Raw genomic sequence first — 17489 nt, forward strand, 5'->3', positions numbered from 1 at the left:
GGTCAGATGCACTAAAGCAGTGGTCACCAACCTGTAGATCGCGATCAACAGTTGGATCTTTGCCGTGTCCCTGGTAGATCTCCGGCTTAATTCAACAATTTGTGATACTCGATGTGCATTGAAAGTGAGCGCTTACTTTGGTTTAACTTATCTGCGTGAGGTGGTCTTTTCACAAATGAAAATCATCAAATCCAAGCACAGAAACAGTCTGACTGACAGGCACCTCACAGATCGTCTCAGTTTCGCTGTCTGCAACTGTAAACCAAACTTCAAAACATTATCCAAGGAAATTCAGACTCAGCCATCACCCTGAGTTTGATAATAATAGAACTTCTCTCATTAACCCTTCGATATACTGTTAATGCTCTTTTGGTTGCTTTCACTGCATTTGGTTTGTTTTGCAGTTGCACATGTTTTCTTGCAGAGAGTGTTTTAGTCCTTATTCTGTAATGAGTGTTCCTTAAGTAAGATTGCAAAAATAAAGCTGTCTAGAACTATAAACATGATCACTTTTGTTGTTGTTATTTACGTTCATGTTGGTAGATCTTGCTCTTTTCTCGGACCAAACATGTAGATCTTTCTCTGAAAAAGGTTGGTGACCACTGCACTAAAGCATAAGCTTAAGATGAAGTGTTTAATTTGAGGGAATATGTCACTGTGTTCAATGAGTAAATATAACTCCAGATTTCATATTGGCTTTACCTTTTCCTGTGTCTTATGTCCTTTTTCCATTTTTAGTTTCCCTTTGGCTCAACAGATTGATCTCTAACCTCAAAGAAAACATTACTATAACTATCATCTATTCTATTTTATTTCATTCATCCATCCCAGATAAAAATGTGGAGTTCTCCTGTTGTTTTTAAGCCCATAAACCAGGGGTGTCCAAACTTTTTAAATCAAGGGCCACATATCTAAACACGGACAAAGCAGAGGGCCAATCAAGGGCCTTAGACTGGTGCTCAATAAAGAGAATAGATGAAATATGTGCATGTTTAGCACGTTAGAATGAGCCATCAGACTTTACTCCTGCTAAGATCCTTAAAACCACACGCTAAATTTTAAATATGAACTTTATCAAGGTAGATTTTCAAAAAACTTGCAGCAAAAAGTATTTTTTTATTGATGCAATGTAATTTGGGCCAATTCACCTGAACGTCTGAGGGCCAAGAAAAATGTGTCTGAGGGCCGCATTTGGTCCCCGGGCCATAGTTTGGACATGCCTGCCATAAACCATCATTGGATCGCAGGGGTGTAAGGACTTTATTTGTTTACTTTGTCAGTGTTTATACCTGTTGCTGCCAGCGGGGGGAGCTCTGAAACCTAACTTCTTGATTTGAAATGGAGGTGCAGTTAATAAAGAACATTTTCCTAAAACAAATATGATTTTAAGTCAGAAAATGTGAAATACTTATCCCAAGATGAGCAAAAGTGTGTTTAAAATGGAATTAAATACACGAAAAAAGGATAGTATGTGTAATTAATGGGATATTAAGCACTAACACGGCATATTTAGATCCCAGATTTTGTGTATTTATGGATCATTTCTGTGTGGGCGTGTGGGTGATTGGGTAAATTGGGTTGAGCATTGCACAGGATTGTTCTTAATCCCTGACCTCAAAGACACATTACTATAACTATTGTCCCATCATCAAATACAAACCTGGAGTTGCATTTTATTTCATTCACCCATCCCAGATCAGGATCATGTAGAGCGGGTTCATGTGAACATTTTAAGACCAAAATGACGAGTTTCACAGCTGCAGGTGCAGAGAGAGGAGCCACGATATTCCAGCATAAGTCAATGAGAGCCATGGTCAGAAGGAGCCTGAAGCGCCGCCATGCAAACCGTCTCTGTGGAACGTCTCTCCTTCTTCTCTTTCTTTCCTCTGGCTTTGTGTTCGTCTCTAATGAGCCTGTGTGCGGACGCTTGTATACGTGTGCTTCACATTGTAGTTTAGCTTCACCTCAGAAAACCCTCACTCTTCACGGTACAAATAAGCAGCTCCTCTCAGGACGGACGCGCTGGTTCACACTTCACATTTAAACAGGTTTCATTCTCTTCTTTCCAGCGCGTAATCCTGTATTTGCATCTGTATATGTCTTTTGTTTGGGGCGGCGGTCGTGAACAATTAGACCAACGATGGTGACGTGGAAATAACTCATTATGTTTATGACGACACCGACATCGAAACACGAAGCAGAACGTTTTCATATCATGACAATATCAGATCTATAGACTAAACACACGCATCAAGAATCTCGGACTTCAAGTCATCGCGCAATTCATAGTGGGAAGGATTTTCTGAAAAAGTGAGCATCAAACCTCCATGTCTGTTTCCCACTGGGATGTGTCGATTGACAAAGTCGATCTTTTCAAGTCTTTAACCATATCACTTTTGTTTCTGGTTCTGATATTGTCATATTCAGTGTTGGGAAGGTGACTTTTAAAATGTAATCCCCTACAGATTACAGATTACACACCCCAAAATGTAGTTTGTAACAGAATCCATTAAATTACTTCAAGTGAGTAACGTAATCTGAATACTTTGGATTACTTGATTTTCTGTAGAGAAACAAAGACTCAGAAATCTTCACATAAGATGTTTTGTTTCTTAAAAGACAATAAAAAGCCCAGACTTTACTGAACCGTATTAAAAATATTATTGATAGAAGAAGAAGAAACACGTCCACGCAGCAGGATTTAGTCCTGTTAAATCCTGTTTTAGTTCTGGTTTAGACCTGGTTTAGACCTGGTTTTAGTTTTGGTTTAGTTCTGGTTTAGACCTGGTTTAGACCTGGTTTTAGTTCTGGTTTAGTCCTGGTTTAGACGTGGTTTAGATCTAGTTTAGACCTGGGTTCAGTCCTGGTTCAATCCTGGTTTAGACCTGGTTTAGACCTGGTTTTAGTTTTGGTTTAGACCTGGTTTAGACCTGGTTTTAGTTCTGGTTTAGTCCTGGTTTAGACCTGGTTTAGACCTGGTTTAGACCTGGTTTAGACCTGGTTTTAGTCCTGGTTTAGACCTGGTTTAGACCTGGTTTTAGTTTTGGTTTAGTTTTGGTTTAGTTCTGGTTTAGACCTGGTTTAGACCTGGTTTAGACCTGGTTTTAGTCCTGGTTTAGACCTGGTTTTAGTTCTGGTTTAGTCCTGGTTTAGACCTGGTTTAGACCTGGTTTTAGTTCTGGTTTAGTTCTGGTTTAGACCTGGTTTAGACCTGGTTTTAGTCCTGGTTTAGACCTGGTTTTAGTTTTGGTTTAGTTCTGGTTTAGACTTGGTTTAGACCTGATTTTAGTTTTGGTTTAGTTCTGGTTTAGACCTGGTTTAGACCTGGTTTTAGTCCTGGTTTAGACCTGGTTTAGACCTGGTTTTAGTTTTGGTTTAGTTCTGGTTTAGTCCTGGTTTAGACCTGGTTTTAGTCCTGGTTTAGACCTGGTTTTAGTCCTGGTTTAGTGTCCAGCAATGAGTGGAATTACCAAAAAAAATAAAAATAAAAATAAGGGATTTAGCCCAAAATGTGAAAATAGGAAAATACTGTCGTGTAATCCATTTATTTCAACAAAGTAACTGTAATCCAATTACCACTCACTGAAACAGTAACTGTAACTGAATACAGTTACTCATCATTTGTACTCTGATTACATAACTCTGGTACATGTAATCTGTTACTCCCCAACACTGGTCATATTTTAGTTTTGGGATTCGGACATCGTCATTGTGTGGTTGTTGGATCCTAACTCCTAACTTCATAAATGCAAAAGTGAATCAGATGTGTGTGACTCAAACCTCCGTTCAAACTGTTTCTCTTCCCAACGGAATTGAAAAATAGTGAAAGGTGAAGGTGATGGGCAGGATTGATCCACAGGAAGAACCAAAAAGGAAACATTTGACTGACTAAGAAATCATCCCGAGTTTACAGAGAACATTTTGTATGTGGAGCAACAACAAAGCAAAATCCCGATCCGTCGCTCAACCTCAGTTACGAATTTAAAAAGTCAACGCCAAAACGAAAGACACCAACTGTTCACCAAGAAACACCTTCCACTGCAAAGAGACCAAGACGTGATGTTTCTGTAAAACCACAAGAACAAGAAAGTGCAGCTCAGTCTGTTTGTCTTCTGCTCCTCTACATTAACAAACGGGATTTTGCTTTGTCGTCGCTCCACGTACAAAATGTTCGCTGCAGCCAAATGTTTCCTTTTCGGTTCTTCCTGTGGATCAATCCTGCCCATCACCTTCACCTTTCACTATTTTTCAATTCCGTTGGGAAGAGAAACAGTTTAAACGGAGGTTTGAGTCACACACATCTGATTCACTTTTGCATTTATGGAGTTCGCAAACAAATTTCTCGAGTCGTTTTCCGCTGTCAGGATCCAACAACCACAACAATTAACGATGTCTGAATCCGAAAACTAAAATATGACAATATCAGAACCAGAAACAAAAGTGATATGGTTCAAAAGACTTGAAAAGATCAACTTTGTCAATAGACACGTCCCACTGGGGAAACAAACATGGAGGTTTGATGATCACTTTTTCGGAAAATCCTTCCCAGTATGAATTACGCGATGACCATAAGTCTGAGATTCTTGATGCGTGTATTAAATGTACTGCAAATTTTTGTCAACATACACTTTATTTTCTTTTTGAAGCCCAAAGTGGAGCATCTCATTTGTGAGACTCTGCCTTGTACAGTAAGAAGTTTTGATTGAATTAGTTTTATTTTGAGTTTGTGTCCATGCATAATTTACATATTACGTATCAGTAGCGTGTGGTTTTAAGGGTAGGTAAGCAAACTTGGGGTTAACATAAATATTTAGTCGATAACAGCGCCACATTTTCTACAAACTACAAGTGAAATGAATGAAATGTTTTTTTAAAGAAGGGTTCAAAAGAAGAATCAAAAATCAAACACTAATCAATACTAAAACTAGAAAGAAAGTTTTGATATTTCAGATGTTTTGTGCTGAAAATTACATTGTCTAAGTGTTTGTTAGTTGTTGTTTTTTTATCATTGTGGTGTCAGAATTACCGGCGTTGGCACAGTTCTCTCAGACCTGCTTATCAGATCAATAGCGGGCACATTCAGGGGCACATTCAGGGCACATTCAGGGCACATTCAGGGCACATTCAGGGCATAGCAGGGACGACCGGCGCTCCTCGCACACATGCTCCACATTCAGGGCTCCCTCCACTTTATAGGTGACAAAGTGTAAATGCAGCTACAAGGCCAAAGTGGAGGCTCAGTGACACTAACACATGTGCACATCTGGGGCTGGGTGAGGCTGCGACGATATGAGACATGTCGTCTGGCGCTTTAGTAAAAGTACTTATACCATGTGCAGTGAGAATTCTGAGGCTCACTGCTGTACATGATTCTGCCCTACAAAGACAAAAGAGCTCAACAGTGAACCAGAGTGAAACTGAGAAAAAAAAAATCACTTCAAAATTTCTGTTTTGTTCAGACAAAAGTAAAATAGTCAAGGCTCCCAACATTTGACGACTAATTGCTATAATGAAGAAACTTCCATCCATCCATTTCTTACGATTATCTGGGGTCGGGTCGTGGGGGCATCAGTCAAAGCAGGGACTCCCAGACTTCCTTCACCCCAGACACGTCCTCCAGCTCCTCCGTGGGGACCCCGAGGTGTTCCCAGGCCAGCCCAGAGACATAGTCCCTCCAGCGTGTCCTGGGTCTTCCCCTTCACCTCAACTGGCTCCTCTCGACGTGGAGGAGCAGCGACTCTACTCCAAGCTCCTCCCGTGTGACTGAGCTCCTGATCTCTACGGGAGCGCCCAGACACCCTGCAGAGGAAACTCATTTCGAGCTCTTGTAGCCGCGATCTCGTCCTTTCAGTCATTACCCAGAGCTCAGGTGGAGGAGTTCACGTATCTTGAGTAATGAAGAATATCTATATACCGATATAGATATAGATATAGATATAGATATAGATATAAGACATTTCTGGTAGAGATTTTGGTTTGTAAAATATTAGGAGGGATGACTTTAAACAGTTCAACACTGTAGAAACTTTTTAAAAAGACGATAGACTGTTGTGTTTTGGAAAATCTGGAGTTGATGAATTGTGCATTGAGTTTTGTTTGTTTTAATTTATATTTTGTCTCTTATATGTACACCGAATGGAGTTTTTTTAGTAAAAAATAATAATAATAATAAAAAATAAAGCACATTTTCCAAAAGCAAACATGATTTTAAGTCAGAAAATGTGAAATACTTAATCCAAGATGAGTAAAAGCAGGTTTAAAATGGAACTGAAAACACCAAAAAGCATAATATGTGTAATTAATGGGATATTAACCACTAACACGACATATTTAGATAATTGCTTTTGTGTATTTATGGATCATTTCTGTGGAGGAGCGAGGGTGATGTAAGTTGGGTTGAGCATTGCTGAGCAGGATTGTGCTGCAAACTGTAACGAGGCTAAGAATAGAGTCCAGGAGAGTGACATCTAAAACCTAAAACCTCTGCAACCGTGTTTTTGATGAGGGAACAACATTAAAACATGGTAGAAAGTTAAATTTGCAAAATACACCCAGTTTAACATTCACAATGATCACAACACACTGTAAAATGTACCATAAAAATATTTATTTACATGACAATCCTCATCATTTTTTTTTTTTTTTTCTCGGTAATTCCACTCATTGCCGGACACTAAACCAGGTCTAAACCAGGTTTAAACCAGGATTAAACCAAGACTAAAACCAGGTCTAAACTACATCTAAATCAGGTCTAAACTAGATCTAAACCAGGTCTAAACCAGGACTAAACCAGGACTAAAACCAGGTCTAAACTACATCTAAATCAGGTCTAAACTAGATCTAAACCAGGTCTAAACCAGGACTAAAACCAGGTCTAAACTACATCTAAATCAGGTCTAAACTAGATCTAAACCAGGTCTAAACCAGGACTAAAACCAGGTCTAAACTACATCTAAATCAGGTCTAAACTAGATCTAAACCAGGTCTAAAACCAGGACTAAAACCAGGTCTAAACTAAAACTCTAAACTATCTAAATCAGGTCTAAACTAGATCTAAACCAGGTCTAAACCAGGTCTAAACTAAAAACCAGGTCTAAACTACATCTAAATCAGGTCTAAACTAGATCTAAACCAGGTCCAGGTCTAAACCAGGAAACTAAAAACCAGGTCTAAACTACATCTAAATCAGGTCTAAACTAGATCTAAACCAGGTCTAAACCAGGACTAAAACCAGGTCTAAACTACATCTAAATCAGGTCTAAACTAACTAAACAGATCTAAACCAGGTCTAAACTAAAACTCTAAAACCAGGTCTAAACTACATCTAAACTCAGGTCTAAAACTAGATCTAAACCAGGTCTAAACCAGGACTAAAACCAGGTCTAAACTACATCTAAATCAGGTCTAAACTAGATCTAAACCAGGTCTAAACCAGGACTAAAACCAGGTCTAAACTACATCTAAATCAGGTCTAGAAAACTAAACCAGATCTAAACCAGGTCTAAACCAGGACTAAAACCAGGTCTAAACTAGATCTAAACCAGGTCTAAACCAGGACTAAAACCAGGTCTAAACTACATCTAAATCAGGTCTAAACTAGATCTAAACCAGGTCTAAACCAGGACTAAAACCAGGTCTAAACTACATCTAAATCAGGTCTAAACTAGATCTAAACCAGGTCTAAACTAGATCTAAACCAGGTCTAAACCAGGACTAAAACCAAATGCATGTGCTCTGAAACATTTTGAAGTCAAATTAGAGATGGAGGTTGTGTGGAGAAATGGACGCTGATCACACACGTGCTTTTGGAGTTGCCTGAAAATGAGGATATATTGGAAACAATTAAATACAACCTTAACAAGTATTCTGGGATATGGAATTCCGAACACACTGGTGATGTATCTGGGAAATATGTCAGATGTGGTGAGGAAGGAGGACGTGTATTTGACAAAAAATTGTTTTAGCTGCATCTAAAAAGGGAATTAAAAAGAGTTGGTTACGACCAGATCCACCTGCACAACAAGACTGGATCAGGATTGTGGAGAATATTTCAGTGATGTAAAGAATAACATATAATCTTAAACTGAAAGGTACAAATACGATGAGCGACGGGGAAAATGGAATGTATTCATAAATGACACCAGTAAAACAACATAGTGCACAAAAATGTCAATACCAAATGCATGTTTAAATAAGAACCTGTAACTCCACACTGTTGTCACATTGTTTTTGATTTTCTATTGTTTTTGTATGTTTTGAAATGTCACTTAAAACCAATAAAAACAAAGTTATAAAAAAAAAAAAAAAAAAAAGTAAACCTACAGAGTTTATTCATATTTGTAGTAGTATATTGAAGTGTATTTGACACCACATTTGTCCAAACAGGGATATTTGTTTCTTCAACTCTTACACCTTATTTATCCTTCCTTTAGCCTTCATTCTTTTTTATTTAATTATTATTATGGATGTAAAAACCCTGTGAGTGACACATGACACTTCTGCACACGTGTGAGATTGTAAATATACAATACATGACCACACCGGCTCATCAAAGCCTGATCCTGTCTCATCTCAGAACAACTTGGATGGGAGACCAATGGTAAAATCAGGAGCCACTGGGGGGCGCCAGTCACAAAAACTGCTGTTGTGTCCTTGGGCAAGACACTTCACCCACATTGCCTAATATGAAAGTGTTGTGTGTGTGAGTGATGGTGCTGGTCAGAGGGGACGATGGTGCAGATTTGGCAGTTTTGCTTCCATCAGTCTGTCCCAGGGCAACTGTGACTGCAGTAGTAGTTTACACCACTGAGTGTTGAGTGAATGAATAATGCTCTGTAATAATAAATAAATAAATAATGTAAAACATGTTTGAGTGTCCAGAAAATCGCTGTATAAAACTGATGCGTTATATAAATTTACAGAGATAACCCGATAGTAGGGGTGTGCAAAAATATCGAAATATCAATATATCGTATCGTTTAATGTGATGATACAGTATTGATATCATGGGCTGCTGTATCGATATATCGCCAAGAGTATTTTTTGATTTATTGAGCATTGAGTGCTAGAGTTTTGTTGCCTATTTAGTGGAAGGAAACTCTTTTATGCAACACTTCTGACATTTTCCCCGTCTTGATGATTAAAATGTTTGTGTTTCATATGAACTTTGCACAAGAAGTGGTTTAACAAACACTTTTAGTACCACAATCATGATTGAGCCATTAGCTTTTATTGAACAGTATCGAATCAATTTGAAATATATCGTATCGAACCGAAAGTGCATTATATCAAGATATGTATCGTATCGTGGCCTGTGTATCGAGGTATGTATCGTATTGGCAACTTCTTAATGATACCCAGCCCTACCCGATAGCCCCTGTGTTCTAAATCAGTGTGGATGGGGGCGTTTCTGGCTCCATCGACTCTGACTCCAATCTAATCTACATGATCCTGTTGTTTTTAATTTGCTATTTTGTTCTTGAATAAATTATATTTTTAATGCGGCTTCAAATTCGCTCGTAGACTCGCTGGCCCCGTGAGCTTCATTTGGCTGGAGCCGGGTCACTTAGGGCACGTCTTCCTGCGGTGAGTGGCAGACAGCGCGGCGCAGGCTCGTGCAGCAGACGTGGCCTTGTACAGTCGGGGCTGTTGTTCTGGTCAGTAGGGGGCGTCGTTTTGGACCGCGGCGGGTGTTACCTTGAACAGTAGCCGGGGCCGTGCGTCTCGGGTTGCGCCTCTCAGCTCTGGATCGTTCTGGTGCTTGTTTCTCCAGGGGGCTTGTTGACTGTGTGGACCTGACAGGTGGCATAGCGGGGCCCACGCTGGCCCTTTACCAGCCAATAAAAATAGCTGTGGTCTCCATGATGTCACCGGGGGCTAAATCACTGCTCCTGACGGCTGCACACCCCAGGACGGCCCTGCCTTATCCGAGCTCTGCGACTTCTGACCTAGCAACAGGCTCCACGTGTGCTCCTTTCGTACATATTTGCACTCGCGCCGGTGTCGTGCAGCACACAAACTCTTCTATGAGTGTGTTTCCGTGCACATCAGTGTCCCGGTTATTATTCATATCCAGGTTATGTCAGTATTCGGGATACTGCAGAAACCGGGACACTCGTATCCCCGTGTACATGATCAAATGGAGTGTCCCGGTTTCTTGACATAATCTTACAAATGCACAAGCGCAAAAATTAACTTAAATCAATTTAATAAACCAGGAAAAATACAATCCATGAGCTCCTTTAGCGTTGGAAGCTCGGGAGGTTTAATGAGCTGTGAGATTTCCCACAATCCACTGCACAAAACAAACCCAACAGATTCTTCATTAAAATCTTCTGCATAAATAAACTCAACTTTACAACATATAAACCAGAACCACTGTAGAGCCACATCAGCCCGTTTGATCAGATCATTCAGCTCTGATCACATTTGTTTACATTGTACAGAAACAAAACTTAAAACCACATGACTGATTTACATAAACTGTTAGAGGTGATAAAAAGACTCGCTCCTTGTGTCAGCTTCTGTCGGACTAAATGACACGACTCAGTGGATTATGAGTGTTTTTTTTTGTGACAGAAGAGGTGCTGATGATGGTGAGTCTGTTCTGTGCGTATATCGTGTTGGAGATAGTTCATGTTTTAACTTTTCAGTGATCATATGTGTGCAGGTCGTACGAGTGCAGATTGTACGTGTGCAGATTTAGCACAGCTTTTTATTTTACAGTCATTTCAGTCATGCATGGTCACTTTATTTATGTTGGTCACTTTATTTATGTTGGTCACTTTATTTATGTCGGTCACTTTATTTTTGTGGGTCATTTTATTTATGTCGCTACTGTTGCGGTGAAAATACTGGGAAGTGTTTGTCTTTTGGACGCATGTGCACTCAAATTTATGTTGTAGTATTCAGTAGTGACGGGCAGATGAATCTTCATGAAGCACTGAAGTTTTTCATCCCATTGGTTCACTCCAGCACAAAGCTTCTTGAAGCTTCATTTGCTCCGGCAGGACATCTTCTGGACACAAAAATATCAGTTGACATGAATTTGAAGTGTGTGGCATTTTGCAGAAAGCCTGTGAATAAAACTGTCAACAAAATAAAGAAGTACGCAGAACATGTATATTGTAGTGATTGTTACAACTCAGTGCCAGGGACAAAGGAAAGTAACACAAACCAGATATGATGTAAAGTAAACGGCTTTTATAAAGTGAATGTAAGTAAGTACAATAACAAAACAAAAACAAAAAACGAAGTGTTCTACATTTGATAAATCAGATGTTTCCAAAGTTAACTAAACAACTCCTAAACTAAGGTATCTAACATAAACAAAAAAAAAAAAAAAACTGCCCAGGGACCGAGCTAAACTGGCAAAACTAACAAAATTATAGGTCATAACGAAACCTATAAATACACACTTTACACCATCAAAAGAGAAGCAACTAGTGAACGTCTGTAGATGTGAGTGGCGAACTGAAACCGTCATCCAGGAGGGACCGACGCACAGCACTTTTATTGGTCGAAGCGATGGATGTGTAGGACAGGGATTGGAGGAACGAGACGTCAATCCTCCAACCACAGCACAATGAACATCGGAACCAGCTCACAGCGACGGAACCACGGCCCACCAATCAGATGTCAGGTACCACACAGGACATGCAAATATGGAAGATACAAAACAAACGGGGAGCGGGGGGCGATGCAGAGCTGGAGACAGGCCGCGAGCCGTAACAGTGATGTCAGTGAACTGTGTATCTATGCACTGGCAGTGTGGAAAATTATTATTTGGAAATGATGAAAATGGAAATCGCAGCAAAATCCCAACCACTTCCTGAATCAGTCACGTGGGACAGTCGGGCAGTGAGGTTTCGGACGTCATCATTTTCAACTCCTCCCCTAAATGAAGCGAGCCTCGATACCTGCTTCGCGGAAACACCCAACCCCTCGGCACTCGGCACTGGTGCTTCAAAAACCTCGATACAGAATGTCACATCACTAGTAAGGACATTCCTTTGAACTACAATCACTTCAATGCACTTATTTCTTTTACTGGCTTTCTTTTCTTTTACAGGTAACTTCACAACAATCTGCACATCAATCAGTTAATTTAATAAACACTTACTCATTATCTTACCTGTTAACTAATCCAAGCCCATGTAATGGACTAGTTACATTACAGTTGGACAGAAGCACCTGAATCCTCCTCTAAACTGAGAGAAGCTGTGAGACATTTCAGCCCTGTGTTCAGAAGCCTGGTGTAGAAGTAGCGAAAGCACCAGAGTAAAAGAATGCAGCATTTGCGTTTGTGTTGTGGCGTTTGTATTTGTCGCGGCGTTTGCATTAAACTAGAGTCCCCGCGGTCATTTCCGTTGTGGCTTTTTTTGGTTTGTTGCCGCTTTTGGTTGTGTTGTCGCGTTGTATTTGTTGTGGCGTTTGCGTTTGTTGTGGCCCCTCTCGGCTTCCGTACTGAAGCGCTCTGAACCAATCGCAGAGCGGAACATTCGCCGAGCCAAGAATGCGGCATTTGCGTTTGTGTTGTGGCGTTTGCATTAAAATAGAGTCCCGCGGTCATTTCTGTTGTGGCTTTTTTTGTTGTGTTGTCGCGTTTGTATTTGTCGCGGCGTTTGCGTTTGTTGTGGCCCCTCTCGGCTTCCGTACTGAACACTCTGAACCAATCGCAGAGCCAATGAAATGCTTCGATGCACTGAAGCGATCGACACGCAGAGCGAAGCAGTCGGGGGAGGGACCGACACTTCCACACTTCGGTCACGTGAGCGGCTGCTGCGAGACGAGCTCCGAGGCAGCGCTTCGGAGCAATTTGTTTCAGGAAGAACGAGACGTGCTCCGGAGCTCCGTCTCATTTGCCCGTCACTAGAACAAACGCACTGGGGATCTGGCGCTATAAATCGGCTCAACTTGACTCTGTTCCTCTTAAACTAAAGTTGCTATCAAGGCTTTTACACCAACGTACGGTGTGTGAAGTAACAAGTGAAAAGACAACAGTTGGGGGCACACCTGAGCCCGTCCCCCCTCCGAGCAGCGAGGCTAAACCCGGAGTGTGAGCTCAGCCATAGCCCGCATTCTGAGGCCACAACACCACGCCGCTGATGTGCAACCCGAGCGCTCGTAAATCCGCCCTGTTTGACCATGTGACATGCCAGATCTGTGAGGTGCCCTCTGCCCGGCGGCGCTCACCCCCTCCCGCCCCCACGCCGGCCCTCACCCCTCACCCCTCACCCGTCCTCACCCGTCCTCGCCCGTCCTCGCTGCGGCAGGCGTGTCGGAGCTGGTGTGTTAGCAGCGCGGCGTCTTTAGTGACATTTTTGGGTGCGTGGACGTGTCCCAGTGGCACTGCCCTGATACATGTCTGGAATGTGGCACTTGTCAGCTGCTCGGAGGATGCTGCTCATTCTCATTCCACCTCATTCAGAAAGTTAGCTTCAATAAACAGCACTTACACCGGGAAATAAACTACTGAAACAACTACTGTGTGTGTTTTTGTTTGCATTCAGCAGCAAAAGAAAGAAAAAGTCACAAATCTGCTAGTACATTGTGTAAACACAGAACACATGCATTCATTTTCACTGTTGGGCGAGTTACTTTAAAACTGTAATGTGTTATTTATTTATGACTTGTTTCTGTCATTTCAAAGTAATTCAAGTAATATAAGTAAAAGTAATAAGTAATTACTGATCATCAAATAATAATCAGCGAGCAAAGATGCCGAACTTTGCGCCGTGTACAGACTGAACCAGGACTGAATCAGGACTGAACCAGGACTGAATCAGGACTGAACCAGGACTGAACTGAACCAGGACTGAACCGAAGACTAAACCAGGACTAAACCAGGACTGAACTAGGACTAAACCAGGACTAAACCAGGACTGTAAAATGCATTACTGCGTTACAGCAAAAAGCAACACATTACAGTAATTACCTCCGTCAAGGAGGTTATGTTTTTGCCGGCGTTTGTCTGTTTGTTTTGTTTGTTTGTTTGTTTGTTTGTTTGTCTGTTAGCAACATAACTCAAAAAGTTATGGACCGATTTTGATGAAATTTTCAGGATTTGTTGGAAATGTGAAAAGGAAGAACTGATTTCATTTTAGTTAACATTGTGGTAAATGGGGCCAAAAATGTTGTTTCTCAATATCTCGGTTAATTATTGACCAAACCCCATGAAATTTGACTCAGGGATGGACAATGGGATCCTCTTTCATATTCCAAAGGCTGATCCGGATCTGATCCAGAAAACTGATTTTATCGCAATTTATATAAAAAATGGGGGTAGTCCTTGGCGGAGGTCTGCGCTCTCTGACTGCTTTTCTAGTTTTAAGGTTTACAACAGTCTCTTTCAGAGAGAAGTGAACGTGTAGTGGACCAAAGCACAGTCCATCTGCTGGTCAGTGTGTGGTGTCGTCAACAAATCACATAAATGGGTAAAAGAACAGTGAGGTTAGATGTGAGAGGTTAGAGTTAGGTTAGAGTTAGGTTAGAGTTAGGTTAGAGTTAGGTTAGAGTTAGGTTAAGAGGGCTGCAGGCTGAGCAGAGACACTGTTACTGCCCCAGGCCTTAATTTGTAATTTATTTTGTGTGCTTTAGATTATTTTGGTGGAACCCCTCGATTCCTGCTGCAGGAGCCCTGATTCGTGATTGGTGGAGTATGTTTACGCCCACCTCACCTGCAGCCACCGCCCCCTGTTTAAGAAGATTACCTGCACCTGATGGGGGCTGCTGACCTTGTGGCGTTGTGGTGTTTGTGTCTGTAGTTCTGTTTTGTGCCTTTTGGTGACTCGATTCTGTTTGTGAGCTTATGTGATTTAATTTGGGGAACTTGTGTTTTAGTTTGTGTGTGTCCCTTAATTTTACAACTCATTTTGTGTAAGTCTGCATGACCCGTTTTGTGGCACAAAACTGAAGGTTATTCTGTTGTTCTGTTTCTTAGTTTAGGTTATGTTCTGTGTATTTTAGTCTTTTGTTAATTTACCTTTACATTCCTGTTAATTAAACATTATTTAATTTATTCCATTTTACATCTTGGTTTTATTTTTGTTACGTCCCTGTCCCTAGCAGAGCTGGATCATAACAGACACCCAGACTTCCCTCTCCACAGACACTTCCACCAGCCTGTTCCGTTCCCAGGCCAGTCGAGAGACACAGTCCCTCCAGTGTGTCCTGTGTCTTCCTCGGGGCTTCCTCCAATAACCAGTGTCCGGAACAAGTTCCCAGGAGGCATCCGGAACAGATTCCCGAGCCACTGCAGCTGGAGGAGAAGCGTCTCTACTCCGAGCGCATTTCTCATGTTGACGACTTGTATCTGCATTCTTGTCCTTTCGGTCATGATCATAATTCCATGACTGTACACGAGAATAGGAATGTAGATTGACTGTTCAAACGAGAGCGTCGCCTTTCACCTGAACTCTAATTGGAGCCTCTCTGAACTCTTCTCATCCACAGCTGTGGCACGCTCGGCCTCTGGTAACTGTCAGCTGCTTCGAGAGTCCCACAGGCCAACAAGGCTCAAGAAGACTCCTCCAGCCTGACAACATTCCTCACTTCTACCAGAGACCTCATGACCCCCGAGCTACGAGCGATCAAGAGGAAATGGAGCTGGAGAACATGGTCCAGTCATCGTCCACGACCTTCCTCTAGGGATGTAACAATAACTGAAATATCGTGATATCGTCCGGTCAGAAGTCTCAAAATAATATCGTGGACCATCACAATATATCGAATTACAAGTCTCTTTGTTTAAATGAAGAATTATGCTGCAGCAATATCTTAAAAAGACGACAAGAAGAAATAACAGTTCTAACACTTTTAAGTCCCTCCAAGACCTTTAATTTAATTTTCTATTAAAATATTTTAATTATATTTTCTATTAAAATCTTGTTAATTTTCTGTGGTGTTTATCACAGCAGCGTCTCCAGCGTCTCTGTACGTGGCCCCTCCCACCAGAGCAGCACAAATGAAGACTTGTCTCTTTCCAAACGCTCTTAAAGGACGATCGTTTTGACTGTTGACCGTGACACCCTCATCAGAAAAATGTCCAACATGAGAAAAGTGGAGCCGAGTGCAGGATTTTACAACAAAAATGGATGTATTCCTATTTACAAACAAGTTCATGTTAAAACTTTGTGTTAAAATTGCATTTTTCTTAAAGTTTCAGTTTGTTCATATTATAATATTTTGTAAAAGAAAGAGTTCATCAATTAAAAAAAAGATTTCTGTAATAGATTTGTGTTTCTCTGTACAAATATTTGAAGTTATTGTTATTTTGGAGGTTTATATGACATGAGTTTTCTGATCCGGACACTTTGGGATCAATTTAAGAGGAAAAAGTAGCATTTTAACAGTTTTTGCTGTTTAGCCTCGTCAAAATATCACAATAAATATCGTACTGTGAGATGTGTATCGTGAAAAAATCATACAGAGAGATTTGGATACTGTTAAATCGTGAGCTTTCCCACGATATCGCAATAAATATCATACCGTGACAATATCGTATCGTGAGATTTGGATATCGTTACATCTCTGCCTCCCTCGGGATCTGGGAGAAGTGAGCTGAGACCGTCACACTTGGGTTTGTCGAGTGGCAGTTCAAGAGGACATGGACAGTAGGGGTGTGCAAAAATATCGGAATATTGATATATCGTATCGTTTAATGTGATTATACAGTATCGATATATCACCAAGAGTATTTTTACGTGTGTTTTACTAAATTATTTTGTTACAGAGCTACAGTTTTGTTTCTTGTGGAGTGAAAGGAAACTCATTTATGTGACAGATTTGACATTTTGACTCTGTTTTGATGATTAAAATGTTTGTGTTTCATATGAACTTTGCACAAGAAGTGGTTTAACAAAGACTTTAGCCTTTATTTTTTACTCACCTGTATCAAATCGATTTGGAATACATCATATCGAATCGAAAGTGCACTGTATCGAGATATGTATCGTATCGTGGCCTGTGTATCGAGGTATGTATCGCATCGGCAACTTCTTAAAGGTTGTATGGAGGATTTTTTTTTGTTTCAAATTGTCAGTGATAGATTATAGATACAGTAGCCTTGTAATTATGATGACCAAAAAAAAGAGAATAAAAATTCATCAACTCTGGACGTGGTGGGGCTAAACATTTGCCAATAGATAACGACACTGCCTCGTTATCTGTGAGCTGACAGGCTGTCAATCAATCTCCCTACGTTTCTAGCGTAACTGACTTGCCTGCGCCGCCGGTACGTGGTTTACGTACGACTGTCACACAGTCCACAGACGCAAGACGCACAGACGCTGTTTACTCCACCAACGCAACAGTTCTTTTTTTGACCTATATCTTCCTCGCAGTTCGCACAAAGTTTGTTGCGATGGCGACAAGAATCCAGGAGCAGTTCGCCGCAAAAGAAAGTCCGTTTTTGAGGTCGCTGAAAGAAGAAGACAAGGGGAAAAGCAGCGAAGCCAAACTAAGGTGATTCTTGTAGATTCATTCCAGCG

This window comes from Boleophthalmus pectinirostris, unplaced genomic scaffold, assembly GCF_026225935.1.
Source record: "Boleophthalmus pectinirostris isolate CB_2022bp ecotype Guang Dong unplaced genomic scaffold, ASM2622593v1 HiC_scaffold_10, whole genome shotgun sequence".
NCBI lineage: Eukaryota > Metazoa > Chordata > Actinopteri > Gobiiformes > Gobiidae > Boleophthalmus > Boleophthalmus pectinirostris.